This window comes from Sus scrofa, chromosome 15, assembly GCF_000003025.6.
Source record: "Sus scrofa isolate TJ Tabasco breed Duroc chromosome 15, Sscrofa11.1, whole genome shotgun sequence".
Taxonomy (NCBI): Eukaryota; Metazoa; Chordata; class Mammalia; order Artiodactyla; family Suidae; genus Sus; species Sus scrofa.
In genome coordinates this window covers 48,510,450-48,525,761 of record NC_010457.5, presented here as the reverse complement: position 1 = coordinate 48,525,761, position 15,312 = coordinate 48,510,450, and positions in this window count along the sequence as shown.

Genomic DNA, 15,312 nt, shown 5'->3' with positions numbered 1-15,312 from the left:
CTGTAGCTGCCAGCCTACAACACAGCCACAGCAATGCCAGATCCAAGCCACATTTGTAACCTATGCCACAGCTCACGGAAATGCTGGATCCTTAACCCCCTGAGCGAGGCCAGGTAACAAAACCACATCCTCATGAATACTAGTCGGGTTCTTAACCCACTGAGCCACAACAGGAACTCCAAAAAAAAAAAAAAATTTAAGAAATTAGAAAATAGGGAGTTCCCATAGTGGCTCAGCAGTTAACGAATCTGACTAGTAACCATGAGGTTGCAGATTTGATCACTGGCCTCACTCAGTGGGTTGAGGATCCAGTGTTGCCACAAGCTGTGGTGTAGGTCACAGACAAGACTTGGATCCTGAGTTGCTGTGGCTGTGGCCGTGGTGTAGGCCGGAGGCTACAGTTCCGATTGGACCCCCAGCCTGGGAAACTCCACATGCCGCAAGAACGGCCCTAAAAACCAAAAAGAAAAGAAAAAAATTAGAAAATAGACATTATGCCCCAGGTTTGCAGCTGAGGGGTGCTGCAGTGCCGGAAAGACCTATTTAGTACGTTGTAAATATTTAACGGTGATGGGAAGGGGAAAGGAAAGGAGGCAGCAGACATGTAAGTGGCAGGAAAAGCCTAGCAGAACCCTGTTGTTTTGGTACCAATTCCCCTGCTTGACCATCTGTTAACCTCATCCAACCTCATGGCTCCATTCATTACCATGAAGATTTATTGAGAACTTAGCTGGCCCAGTGTGTGCCAGATGCTACAAACAGAGGGCACAAAGCCTTCTGAATGAGACCCAGTTGCAAGAGCACACCTCCCAAATGCTATAAATGAAGTCCTGTATCTGTAAAATGCTGTGGGTGTTTTAAGAGCAATTTCTCTAGCAGGTGGATTTGTAAGAAGGAAGTGGCATTGAGCTGGGCCCTAAAGGAGCCAGACATGACAGGCAGAGAAGAGGACATGGAGAAAGAGCATTTCAGGAGACAACAGCCAAAGCAAGGATGTAGGGGCCAGAGAGCTCATAGCATATTTAGGGCCTATGAGCACACCACTGGGGCTGGGCTCTGGGATATTCTAGGAGGGCATGGGGAGGCAGGTAGAGATAAGACAGCCAAGGTTGGTCAGCCCGGACTGTGCAGATCATGAACACCAGGCTGGGGAATTTATACCACAGTGCTAGACCAGGTGAGCCAGCCTCCAGGGGACTTTGAACAGTGGTGTGATCAGGCTGTAAGGCAGGTATGAGCAACAGCAGCCCAGCAGCCAATAGCAGGGCAGGTCCCAGCCAGATACTCACCTTCATTTTTATTCGGGGACTGTCTGCCTCACCCCACCCCCAGCCCCCATTCTACCCCACCCGAGAGCATCCTCAGTGACTAAGTTGATACTACATTTTAAAAAGGCTCTGTGGTTGTTGCTGTCATGGCTCAGTGGTTAACAAACCTGACTAGTATCCATGAGGACTCGGGTTTGATCCCTGGCCTCACTCAGTGGGTTAAGGATCAGGCATTGCCATGAGCTGGTGCTGGGATCTGGCATTGCTGTGGCTGTGGCGTAGACTGGCAGCTATAACTCCATTTAGACCCCTAGCCTGGGAACCTTCATATGGCACAAGTACAGCCCTAAAAAGATAAAATAAAATGCTTGATATATTTAAAAAAAAAAAAAAATACTGGCCCAGGGAATGATGTTTTTCAGCTCTGGTCTCCCCTCTCCCACACTCACCTTGCTAGTGCTGCCTCCACAGCAGAGAGAGCCAGGAATGAAACCAAGCAGGACAGCCCCATAGGCTGAGTGTGACACAAAGCCTCCCTTCCACTCGTGGAAAGGATTAGAAAACTGGGAGGGGGCTGGAAACTGGGAGCACCTGCTGACCTCATGTGTTTGAGTTTCACATAGGCTCTGTGGTTAAGGCGGGGGTGGTAGGTTGGAGAAGAAGGGGGCAGCCTTGCTCTTGCTCCTGCTCCTGCAGAGAAATCCCCATCCATATCTTTCCCTCTAGACCCTGGATGCCAGCCGGGTTAACTCAGAGGAGTGGGGGCTTTGGAGGAGAGGTGCCAAGAAGCCCAGCACAGGGCAAGGTGGGAAGCTGCCTTCTCCTCTCTTCCCACTAGAACACACTGTCCCTCGAGGCTCACCTCTGCCCAGAGGCTAAGGGGGGGTTGATCTGTGTTGGGGTGCACAGGCCCAGAGTCAGGGACAAGGCTGGCTCCAGGCCTGTGCGCCTGAATCCACCTGGGCCTGCTGAGCCCAAATTCCAATTCCGAGAGTGTTTGTAAACACCTCCCAGGCCCTCTCCACTCGCCCCGCCCGCCTCTATCTCTGCCAGGAGAGGAGTTTCAGTGGACAAGGTGGCTGGCAGGTTCAACTGGACCGGTCAGCCTGTCCTCCCCCGCCCCCCACGGCGGCTGAGGGGAGAGCGCCTAGGCCCGGGCAGCGCCCAGCTTTTCAGGGAGGTTCCTCAGCCCAGATCTGCCTTTAGGCTTGGCTGGGAATGTTCCCCCTGGAAAGACAGGGTGTCCAACCAGGCCAGGCCAGGAGGAGAGACTTCCAGCTTCCTGCTAACCACCAGGCCCCCCACGGCCCCTCGGCACCCCCAACTGGCAGAAGTCGTCCTGGGGACTCCGCGTGGGCTGTCCTGCTCTTCCAGGGGAGGGGCAGAAAGGGGCTAGAGGGCCACTTGCCTTTCTCCTTCTGCCTAGACTCTGGGGTGTGGTGACAGCCATCCACACACATGACTCATTCACCGAGGTGCTGCGTAAACAGCCCTCTGGGTTCTCCAGGTCCAGCTGCCTCCGCCTCCCACCCACATGTTTGACTGAGATTCCTCCCAAGGAGCAAGTGCTTCCTGCTTCTCCATGGGGTCAGTTAGCCCAGGGCTCCTGCCTATGCCCCGGAGGCTGTAGCCCTGAGGAGACAGAGGTGGTGTCAACAGGTCAATGGCGTAACCAGTTCCCTGCACTCTTGTTGACAGTATTACTTTGTTTAACAAAGCTTGACTCATGGAGAAGGCAAAGGTAGTCTTTCCATCTTGCCAGGACCCCTCAGGGAAGGCCCCTGAATCCCATAACTGGGTGAGCAGCCTCTCCCTCCCACTCCCTGCTCAACGCTCTCCCTGCTCCGCCCACCTCTGCTCCCATTCAGAACTGCTACCTGTTCCTTAGCTTCTTTTTATTCTTTTTTCTTTCTTTCTTATTTTTTTAAACAGCCGACCCTGCAGCATATGGAAGATCCCAGACTAGAGGTTGAATCTGAGCTACAGCTGCCGGCCTGTGCCACGGCCACAGCAATGCCAGATCTGAGCCGCATGTGCAAACCTACGCCACAGCTCATAGCAATGCCGGATCCTTAACCCACTGATCGAGGCCAGGGATTGAACCCGAGTCTTCATGCATACTAGTCGGATTCATTACCGCAAAGCCACAACGGGAACTCCCTTAGCTTATTTCTCCTACTCTGAGCATCCCTGGTTTTATTCACTTGCATGCATCACAAAGGCAGGACATATGGCCCTCACATTTGCCTTAACCTTCTCTCAATTCGATTCGATTTGTTGCCAGTGGAAGGCAGCTCAAGTTAAGTAGATGAGACATAAAGGACTCTCAAACCTTCAGCATTAGTGCTTTTTTTCTTTTCTTTTTCTTTTCTTTTTTTTTTTTTCTTTTTCTTTTTTTTTTTGGTAGGGCCGCACTCACAGCATATGGAGGTTCCCAGGCTAGGAGTCAAATCGGAGCTACGCTGCTGGCCTATACCACGGCCACAGCAACACGGGATCTGAGCCTGTCTTCGACCTACACCACAGCTCATGGCAATGCCGATCCTTAATCCACTGATCTAGGCCAGGGACTGAACCCACAACTTCATGGTTACTAGTCAGATTTGTTTCTGCTGCACCACAACAGAAACTCTGGCATTAGTCCTTTTTAACCCTACTGCTGCCACCTCCAGCCCTGCCTAGGATAACTATTTTTTTTTTAATCTAAAGTTTACCCTTTTTTGTTGATTGCATTTTTTATTTTTTATTTTTTTATTACTCAGGAATTTTATTACATTTATAGTTGTACAACGATCATCACAACCAAATATTATAGCATTTCATCCCAAACTCCCAGTGCATCTCCCCGCCACCACCCAATCTGTCTCCTTTGGAAACTATAAGTTTTTCAAAGTCTGTGAGTCAGTATCTTTTCTGCAAAGAAGTTCATTGTGTCCTTTTTTTAGATTCCACATGTAGGTGATACCATTTGATGTTGGTGTCTCACCGTCTGACTGACTTCACTTAGCATGATAATTTCTAGGTCCATCCAAATATGCCATTATTTCTTTCCTTTTAATGGCTGAGTAATATTCCATGTGTATATGTACCACATCTTCTTTATCCACTCCTCTGTCAGTGGACATTTAGGTTGTTTCCATGTCTTGGCTATTGTATATATCACTGCAATGAATATTGGAGTACATGTGTCTTTTCAAGTCATTGTTTTCTCTGGATAGATGCCCAGGATAAGGTTTACCCTTTCTGATTATAAAAGAAATACATGTTCACCATGGATGCAGGCCATCTTGCACCTCTCAGAACCTCTTTCATGGCAGATGGAGGAAAGCAGGAATTCTGAGGATTTCCTCCTCCTTGAACTGTTCCATTGGAAGCTGCCCCTCAGGGTCTTGTTCTCCTCCTGGTGTCTCTCCCATAAGCCACAAGCCACTTTTACCGCCACTGAGTCTCCTGGACTACTGGGACCACACCCCAGCAGGGCCAGCCAAGAGTGGGTGGTGAGCACCCCACCATCTCTCTCTTTTTTTTTTTTTTTTTTTTTGTTGTTGTTGTTGCTATTTCTTGGGCCGCTCCCGCGGCATATGGAGGTTCCCAGGCTAGGGGTTTTAATCGGAGCTGTAGCCACCGGCCTACGCCAGAGCCACAGCAACGCTGGATCCGAGCCGCGTCTGCAACCTACACCACAGCTCACGGCAACGCCGGATCGTTAACCCACTGAGCAAGGGCAGGGATCGAACCCGCAACCCCATGGTTCCTAGTCGGATTTGTTAACCACTGCGCCACGACGGGAACTCCCCCACCATCTCTTTATTGCTCTCCCCCTAACTTTTTTTTCTTTTTAGGGCTGCATCTGTGGCATATGGAGGTTCCCAGGCTAGGGGTCAAATCAGAGCTACAGCTGCCAGCCTAGGCCACAGCCACGGCAACGCCAGATCCAAGCCAAACCTGTAAATGACACCTCAGCTTGCAGCAACACTGGATCCTTAACCCACTGAGTGAGGCCAGGGATTGAACCTGCATCCTCGTGGAGACTACGCCATCAGGTTCTTAACCCATTGAGCCACAGTGGGAACTCCCCGTCAAAAGGGCATCTTCCATTTTGATGCCAGGACACAAGGCACAAGGCTGATGGCTACGTTGACTCGACATCCTAAGGCATTGTTATAATGTATCCCTGGAAGTTTTTTTTTTTTGGGTCTTTTTGCTATTTCTTTGGGCCGCTCCCGCGGCATATGGAGGTTCCCAGGCTAGGGGTTGAATCGGAGCTGTAGCCACTGGCCTACGCCAGAGCCACAGCAACGCTGGATCCGAGCCGCGTCTGCGACCTGCACCACAGCTCACGGCAACGCCGGATCGTTAACCCACTGAGCAAGGGCAGGGACCGAACCCGCAACCTCATGGTTCCTAGTCGGATTCGTTAACCACTGCGCCACCACGGGAACTCCTATCCCTGGAAGTTTAAAGGCAAGCCCAGGGATTGATGCTTGGTGGGGTCCAACTGGGAGCACCAGAAGAAAGCCCTTTACCTCAGGCTTCTCTCTCGGGGTAGCACCAGGTTCTAACAGCTCTGCTTCTTAAGGGCCCTCTTTTTCTTCTTCTTCTTCTTCTTCTTTTTCCTGCTTTCTAGGGCAGTACCAGAAGCATATGGAGGTTCCCAGGCTAGGGGTTGAATCGGAGCTACAGCTGCTGGTCTATACCACAGCCACAACAATGCAGGATCCGAGGCGTATCTTCAACCTACACCTTAGCTCACAGCAACGCCGGATCTTTAACCCACTGAGCAAGGCCAGGGACTGAACTGCAACTTCATGGTTCCTAGTCGGATTCGTTACCATTGCGCCACAATGGGAACTCCAAGGGCCCTCTTCTTATCTGCCCCTATCATCCCTCTTATGAACCTCTACCCGTCTTCGGTAAATCCTACCTCTTACCCATCCTAAGATGCATACAACCTCTCCTAAGTATGAATCATTCATCCTGGAGTAACATTCCCCATCCGCACCACAACCAACCACATGCCAAGTTGGGGGATGCCTTCAGCGAGGAAGGCAGTGACACTCAAGTCCCACAGAACATCCTTAACATTTGTTAGAGAAACAAATACAAAAGAGCCACTTCTGGGAGTTCCCCTTTGTGCCTCAGCAGGTTATGAACCTCACTAGTATCCGTGAGGATGCCGGTTCTATCAGTAGGTTGGGGATCTGATATTGCCTTGAGCTGTGGTGTATGTTGAAGACTTGGCGAGGATCTTGGGTTGTTGTGACTGTGCTGTAGGCCGGCAGCTGAAGCTTCAATTTGACCCCTCGCCTGGGAACTTCCATATGCTGCAGAGGCAGTCCCCAAAAAAGTAAAAAAAAAAAAAAAGAGCCTGTTCCATTCCATGGCATGACTGGGTCCTGCAATTCAAGTTTTCTTCAAAACCTGTTGGACCAAAAATACACACCCATGATCCAGAAACAGACATTCCTGAGAGAGGGTACAGCCTAAACCCATAACGAGAAAGAAAACTTTGTTGCAATAACCCATAATCTTAATAAACATATGCATTAAAATCTAATGTGTTCAGAAAAGGAAAGATATTTGTATAATATAGGAACAGATTTTTCAAAACAAACTTTATCATAGCATTACAACATAGCTATAAGCAAGGATAGAAAAGGAAAAAGCACTATAAACATATGCAGAAAAGTGCACACAAGTGTCCCGGTGAATTTTCACCACCAAGATCAAGAAATAGAACAAGGCCAGCAACTGCAGACATCTCCTTTCAAGTCCCCCCTCAACCAGTCACTAGGCCCCCTCCTTTCCAAACGTGACCATTACCCTGACTTCTATCCCCATGAATTAGTCTTGCTATTTTTGAATATTATGTGAATGAATCATACATCAGATGTTTATTTAGGATCTGATTTCTTTCACTTGTTATTATGTTCATGATAGTCAACAATGGTGTTCCCACAAATAAAAAAAAAATGCTGTTCTGATGGATGAAGATGTATTCATCTTATTTTATTTCTGTAATGTGATCATCTTTATTTATTTATTTATTTTTTTAATTCTTGGGTGTACCCTTGGCATGCCAGGCCAGAGATCAAACCCACACCACAGCATTGACCTGAGCCACAGCAGCGACAACACCAAATCCTGAACTGCCTGCACCACCAGGAAACTTCTATTGTTTTGCAGCATTCCTTGGTTGAACTTCTGGCCTCCAGAACTGACGGCAAGAGAATAGATTACTGTTGTGTTTTTTTGTTTTGTTTTGTTTTGTTTTTTGTCTTTCTGCCTTTTCTAAGGCCGTACCTGCGGCATATGGAGGTTTCCAGGCTAGGGGTCTAATCAGAGTTGTAGCCGCTGGCCTACACCAGAGCCACAGCAACTCGGGGTCCGAGCCACATTGGCAACCTATACCACAGCTCACGGCAATGCCACATCCTTAACCCACTGAGCAAGGCCAGGGACCGAACCTGCAACCTCATGGTTCCTAGTCGGATTGGTTAACAATTGAACCACTACGGGAACTCCAAAAATAGATTACTGTTGTTTTAAGCTGCCAAGTGTACATGGTAATTTGTTACAGCAGCTACAGGAAACTAATACAGGCCTGTTAGGAATAAATTTGCTATACACTTTTGTTATGTCTTTTGGTGCATATGCATGAACATGCACACACACACCTAAGAATGGAATTGCTGGGTCAGGGTGGATATATGTTCAGCACTAAGGGAGATTGCCAAATCATTTTCCAAAGTAGTGACACCAATTTATACTCCCAACCACAATGTCTGAGAGGTCTGGTTTCTCCACCTTTTTGTCAACCTTGGTATTGTCCATCCATCTTCCCTATTTTGCCCTTTTGGTGGATGTGAAGGGGTTTTAATGTGTACTTCCTTGATGATTAATGGGGTTGCATGTTTATTTATTGGTTTTATTTGGATAGAGTCTTTTGTGATGTGTACATTCATTTATTTTTTTCCATTCTTCTTTTCGTTATCTTTCTTATTCATTCTTAGGATATGTATTATATGTGTGTATATTATACCTCTGTCAAAAAAATCTAATGCTTTTTTTTTTCTTTTTAGGGCCAAACCAGCAGCATGTAGAATTTCCCAGGCTAAAGGTCAAATCAGAGCTGCATCTGCTGGCCTATGCCACAGCCAGAGCAATGCCAGATCCAAGCCGCATCTGTGACCTACAATGCACCTCACCACAATGCAGGATTCTTAACCTACTGAGTGGGGCCAGGAATCAAACCCAAATCCTCATGGATCCTAGTTGGGTTTGTTACTACTGGTACACAAGAAGGACTCCAAAAAAATCTAGTGCAAATATCCACTCTCACTCTGTGTGTGTTTTGGGGTGAAAGTAAATTCTCACATTTGATGAAATATGAGTTATCAATGATTTACAGTTAGAGCTTTTATGTCTTAAGAAATCTTTTGCAGAGTTCCCATCATGGCTCAGTGGTTAACGAATCTGACTAGGAACCATGAGGTTGCAGGTTCAATCCCTGTCCTTGCTCAGTGGGTTAAGGATCTGGTGTTGCCATGAGCTGTGCTGTAGGTTGCAGAAGCGGCTCGGATCCCATGTTGCTGTGGCTGTGGTGTAGGCTGGCGGCTACAGCTCCGATTGGACCCCTAGCCTGGGAACCTCCATATGCCTCGGGAGCGGCCCTAGAAAAGGCAAAAAAAAAATCTTTTGCAACCAGGAGTTCCTGTTGTGGCTCAGTGGAAACAAATCTGACTAGCATCTATAAGGACACAGTTTCGATCCCTGGCCTCGCTCAGCTGGTTAAGGATCCGGCATTACCGTGAGCTGTGGTGTACGTTGCAGATGCTGCTTAGATCCCGAGTTGCTGTGGCTGTGGTGTTGGCCAGCAGCTGTAGCTCCAATTGGACCCCTAGCCTGGGAACTTTCATATGCCACAGGTGCAGCCCTAAAAAGAAAAAAAAAAAGAAATCTTTTGCTACCTCAAAGCCATGAGTATAGTCTCCTTTATAATATTCTAGAAGCTTAACTGCTTTATTTTCACATTTAGGTTAGCAATCCAGCTGGGATTAATTTTCACATATCAATAAGAGATCATTTTCCAAAAAAAGAAAAAACCGTGACTCATACAGATATAAAAATGAACACATGTTAAATTTTATTTAAAAGTTTCAAAGTGTTTCAACCTGTAGCAATATGAATCCAAAAAACAGACACATGTATAGATCAGGACTATTGATGTAAATGTGCAAATTGAAACAAAACTGGTTTTCCCAAGGTCGGGGGGAGGGGGCATGTCTCCCTTCACCAGACAGAATCAATTTTCATGAATTTTGCATTGCTATTAGTTATCTCCAAGTTACAGCATCATAAAACAGCTACTATCCAAAGGTGATGCCACAGAAAATGCAGTTTTCATTGAAGCAGGAAATTTTCCCCAGCACATAGTATCATATAAGGGTCAAAATCCCTTGGGTTTTGTTTTGTTTGTTTTGTTTTGTTTTCTGTTTTTCGCTCAGTGGGTTAAGGATCCAGTGAAGCTGCAGTGTAGATCACAGATGCTGCAGCTGCCAGATCCTTAACCCACTGAGCCAGGCTAGGGATCAAGTCTACATCCTCCCAGAAACAACATCAAGCCCTTAACCCAGTGAACCACAATGGCAGCTCCCACTATTAGTCTATTCTTGAACCAATGTCATGCTGTCTTAAATATCATAGCTTTATAATACATCTAAGTATCTAGTGATGTAAAGCCTTCAGCTTTGTCTTTCCTTTGCCCAGATTTCTTGGCAATTCTTGGGCCTTTGTATTTTTCAAATACATTTTAGAATCAATGGTTTGATTCTAGAAACAACAACAAAACCCTTTAAATTTTGATTGAGATTGCATTGAGTTATTCTAAATTAATTTGGAAAAATTTGACATCTTTGCAATATTGGATCTTCCAAACATTGAACATGGCATATCCTTTTCAAGTCTAAATCCTCTCCATTTTTTTTTTTTTTTTTGTCATTTTGTCTTCTGTGTCTTTTGCTAGATTTATTCCTAAGTATTTGATGTCTTTTATTCTATGGGTAATCTTTCTGGAATTTAAACTGGTACAGAAGAGTTCCCATTGTGGCTCATTGGAAATGAACCCAACTAGTATCCATAAGGATTGGGTTCAATTCCTGGCCTCACTCAGTTGGTTAAGGATCCAGCATTGCCACAAGCTGTGGTATAGTTTGCAGATGAGACTTGGATCCAGTGTGGCCATGGCTGTAGTGTAGGCTTCAGCTGCAGCTCTCATTCAACTCTTAGCCTGGGAACTTTCATATGCAACAGGTGTGGCCCTAAAAAGAAAAAAGAGAGAGAGAGGGAGAGAGAAAAGAAGACAAATATGGCAGAAGATAACCTGGAAAGGCCCTTCTCTGTTTGATTTTATTGAATCCTACTATCACAGGGTAAGGAAAGCCTTCCAAAACTTCATACTATGTCTCCAGGCTGAACTACACTTAAACCATACCATAGGGTATTAAGGAGACCTCATAATCTGTCTTCATGGGATATTTTCATTAAGCACCATGAAACATTTATATTATACTGGAAGTGATCTTTATAAATTTTAGACCAAAAACAGAGTAGGATCTGTCCTCTGATAATTTACATTCAACCCCCCCCAAAAAAAGAATATAGGTAAACATATATTTGATGATACTTTCCAAAAGTTCATGAAGAAAGGGACAAATGGTTGCACGTGTCAATGGTCCTTGACTAGATCCTTGACTTAATACAGGAAGACAAACAAAACTTCTCCCAAGTCATGAAAAGTTTTACGCAGAGAATAATTTACAAACAAGTGTCAACACAAAACCATGATAAGTCCTATGGAGATAGCTCTTAGCAACATTTTTCAAGTTGTTTTAACTATCACTCTCTATCAAATAGAGTTGCTCTCAGGACCTACAGGACCTAATACTCTATACTTCTCTGAGAGTAACATCTTGAGGATGAGTAGAAGTTAAGTAGGTGAAGAGAGGAAGAATGGCCTAAGCAGAGATCGCAACACAAGCAAAGGCCGTGTGGCAGAAGAGAGCAAGTGACGGGAGACATAAAAGGGCTAATTTGCCTGGATCTAAAAAGCAAGGGCAGAGTTCCCTGTGGCTCAGTGGGTTAAGGATCAGTGTTGTCACTGCTGTGGCATGGGTTTCAATTGCTGGCCCAGGAACTTCCACATGCCGTGCGTATGGCCAAAAAAGTAAATAAATAAAAAATAAAAATCATGGCATGAGGTAAGGCTGGAAGAGTGGTAGTGTACACACCATACACCACCTCAGAGGCTATGACAGAACACTTGTCTTAGGATCAGATTTGCTTTTTGAAAAGATTACTGGGTAGAATGGAAGACAGATAAAGAAAGGACTGAGATTGGGTAAAGGGAGACTTGTTAGAAGCCTTTGGCATCAGTGCTGGTGAGAGGTAGTAAGGTGGATCGGACTGAGTAGTGATGGTGGAGAAGGGGGGAAATGAATGCAATCAAGAGACTGCAGGCAGGAATTAAATACCCACTCTGTTCTGTGCTCTGTGCTAGGTCTTAGAGACACACCAGAAAACAAGACAGGCCAGGTCTGCACCCTTAGGGAGAATATGTTCTAGCTCCAGGTTGCTGGCTTGCATAGCTGTGTGGATGATGGTGCCATTAACTGACATAGGGAAGCCTGGGAGAAGGACCAGGTTCCCTGTGGGACATGTTGAGCTTTGGGTACCTTAGAAATGCTCAAGAGGATGGTAAACAGACCGGTGGATATGTGGGTGCGGAGCTCAGAGCGGAGATCTGGACTGCATATATTTCCTTCATCACAGATAGAATCAAACCAAGGATTCCCTGTGAGGATACAGTGGGGAAATGACTCTAAAATTCCTTTTTTTTTTTTTTTGCTTTTTAGGGCCGCACCTACAACACATGGAAGTTCCCAGGCTAGGGGTCAAATCGGAGCCGCAGCTGCCGACCTACGCCACAGCCACAGCAACGCCAGATCTGAGCCTCATCTGTGATATAAACCACAGTCCATGGCAACGTGGGATCCTTAACCCACTGAGTGAGACGAGGGATCAAACCCACATCTTCATGGATACTAGTCAGGTTTGTTAACCACCGAGCTACAACGGGAACTCCAACTTTAAAATTCTTAAACACCCTGTTCTTTCACAGAAAGGATGAAAGTTGGCTTTATCTTTACCCTGAGAGCATGTTTTCATCACAGCACCATACATCTGATTCCCCCTCTCTTGCGCACTTTAAAACTCTCAGAACCTGTTGCTACCTGTAAACACTGTTGTGAACCCTTTATATTTCCTTGAAATTCTTCCTGAAATATGTATCGATTGATATAATGAATACAGTGTGATTTTTTTTTCCCCATAAGGATGGGGGTTTGATCCCTGGCCTTGCTCAGTGGGTTAAGGATCCGGCATGGCTGTGGGCTCTGGTATAGGCGGGTAGCTGCAGCTCCTGTTCAACTCCTAGCCCAAGAACTTCCATATGCTGTGAGTGCAGCCCTAAAAACAAACAAACAAAAGCAACCTGAAAGCCAGAGTTGGTGCTGGAGGTTATGGAACATCATCTGATTTGAAAGTGACCTTAGGAAGGTATTTGGGAAGGACCACCCATTGAGGAAGTGCATGGGAGGTCCTGCAGTTTGAGAATTGCTTAAGTTTTGTTTGTTTGTTTACTTGTTTTTTGTTCTTTGTCTTTTTAGGGCTGCACCGGTGGCATACGGAGGTTCCCAGGGTAGGGGTCTAATCAGAACTATTGCTGCCAGCCTACACCACAGCCGCGGCAATGCCAGATCCAAGCCACATCTAAAATCTACATCACAGCTCACTGCAATGCCGGATCCTTAACTCACTGAATGTGGCCAGGGATTGGACCCACAACCTCAAGGTTCCTAGTCAGATTCGTTTCTGCTGTGCCATGACGGGAACTCCAGAATTGCTTAGGTTTATAACTAGTATAAGAAAATGATCATTGTCCTGGTCAGCTTTTTTTTTTGTCTCTTTGCCATTTCTTGGGCCATCCTGTGGCATATGGAGGTTCCCAGGCTAGGGGTTGAATCGAAACCATAGCCACCAGCCTACACCAGAACCACAGCAACACGGGATCCAAACTGCATCTGCAACCTATGCCACAGCTCACGGCAACGCCAGATCCTTAACCCACTGAGCAAGGCCAAGGATCGAACCTGCAACCTCATGGTTCCTAGTCGGATTCGTTAACCACTGAGCCACGACGGGAACTCCTGTCCTGGTCAGGTTTGTATGAAAGTGGAGGTCACCATGTGGTGCATTGCTCTGATAGGGACAGCTCTGAAAGGGGGTCATTCCAAGAGGGTCAGGGGACAAATACAGTCCCTCTTTCTGTCCAGGCCTTGCTCTCTTAGCTCTAGACTTGGAAGAGGAGTGTGGGTGTACCCTAATTTGGTAGCACTATCTCATTTTTTTTTTCTTTTTAGGGCTGCACCTACTTTGGTGTATGGAAGTTCCCAGGCTAGGGGTCTAATCAGAGCTGCAGCTGCTGGCCTACAACACAGCCACGGCAACACCAGATCCAAGCTGCAACATATGGCATAGCTTGCAGCAACACTGAATCCTTAACCTACTGAGCAAGGCCAGGGATCAAACCGGCATCTTCATAGGTACCAGTTGGGTTCTTAACCCACTGAGCCACAAGGGGAACTCTGGTAACACCATCTTGAGGCGGGCTAGAGACTAGGGTAAAGGGGCCCCTTGAATGGAAAATGAAATAAAAATTCATAAGCTATCACCTGGATGGCCTAGTTTCATGTTATTTTCCGCTTCCGTTTTGCTTATCTCATAGTCTTTTTAGAAGTCGTTTCAGGGAGTTCCCGTTGTGATGCATCGGAAACGAATCCAACTAGTAACCATGAGGTTGTGGGTTTGATCCCTGGCCTCTCGCAGTAGGTTGGGGATCCAGCGTTGCTGTGAGCTGTGGTGCAGGTGACAGACAGTGCTCAGATCCTGCATTGCTATGTCTGATGTAGGCTGATGTCTACAGCTCTTATTCAACCCCTAGCCTGGGAACCTCCATAGGCCACGAGTGCAGCCCTAAAGAGCCAAAACAAACAAACAAACAAACAAAAAAAGTCGTTTCAAATGTTCCCGCCTCATGAGTTTAGAGCTTGTAGAAGCTCTGCCTGGGGCTTCAAAGGGAAAGGTCCTGAGCCCAATAGCAGCAAAATGGTTAAAGGGATGCAGCAACTCCTGCCCTCACCTCACCCTAAAGCTTGGTGGTAACAGCAGCAACCCTAGAAAGAGGCCAAGGGGAGACCTCAGGAATGCAGGGGGTCAAAGTCAAGGCTGTGTACGTCTGGCCCCTTGTTTGGTAAGGAGATCTTCCTTCTGCTGTGAATAGCAGAAGAGTCTGGGTGCTATGGTGACTAAGGGATGGAGTCATTTTCTTAAATTAGCACAAGCTTCAGCCAATATCAGAACATCTAACCTTTTAGAGCTGTGTTTTTCTTTCTATTTATTTGTACCCTGCGCTGTTTCAAGATGGATTTCAGGCTGCTTACAAAACCACAGAAATGGCGAGAAACGACATCAGTGAGAACACCCCGGGAAAGGCGAGGCAGAGAAAAAACAGAGGTGGGTGGGTGAAAGTGTGCCAGGGCTGAGCAGCACCCAGGGGAGCCCCAGAGGCACTCTGGGCTTCGGCCTGTTGGGCTTTCTAAAAACTTGCTGAAGCTGTCAAACCAGTGTTGTTTTCATTCCCCAGAATCCTGTCATTGTTGTGGACAAAGCCCAGTGAGACAATCAAATCCAGATTCCCTGGGGACAGAAGGAGACCTCCTAATGCCCCAACGCACGTGGCAAGCCCTGCAGTTCACCGACCCGTCTGCAGGCATGCTTTCTGGAACCTGCGCTCACAGGACAGAAGCCTGACACTTAAAAATATGTTTACAGAGGAGTTCCCACTGTGGTTCAGTGGGCGAAGAACCCGACTAGCATCCATGAGGATGTGGGTTCTATCCCTGGCCTCGCTCAGTGGGTTAAGGAT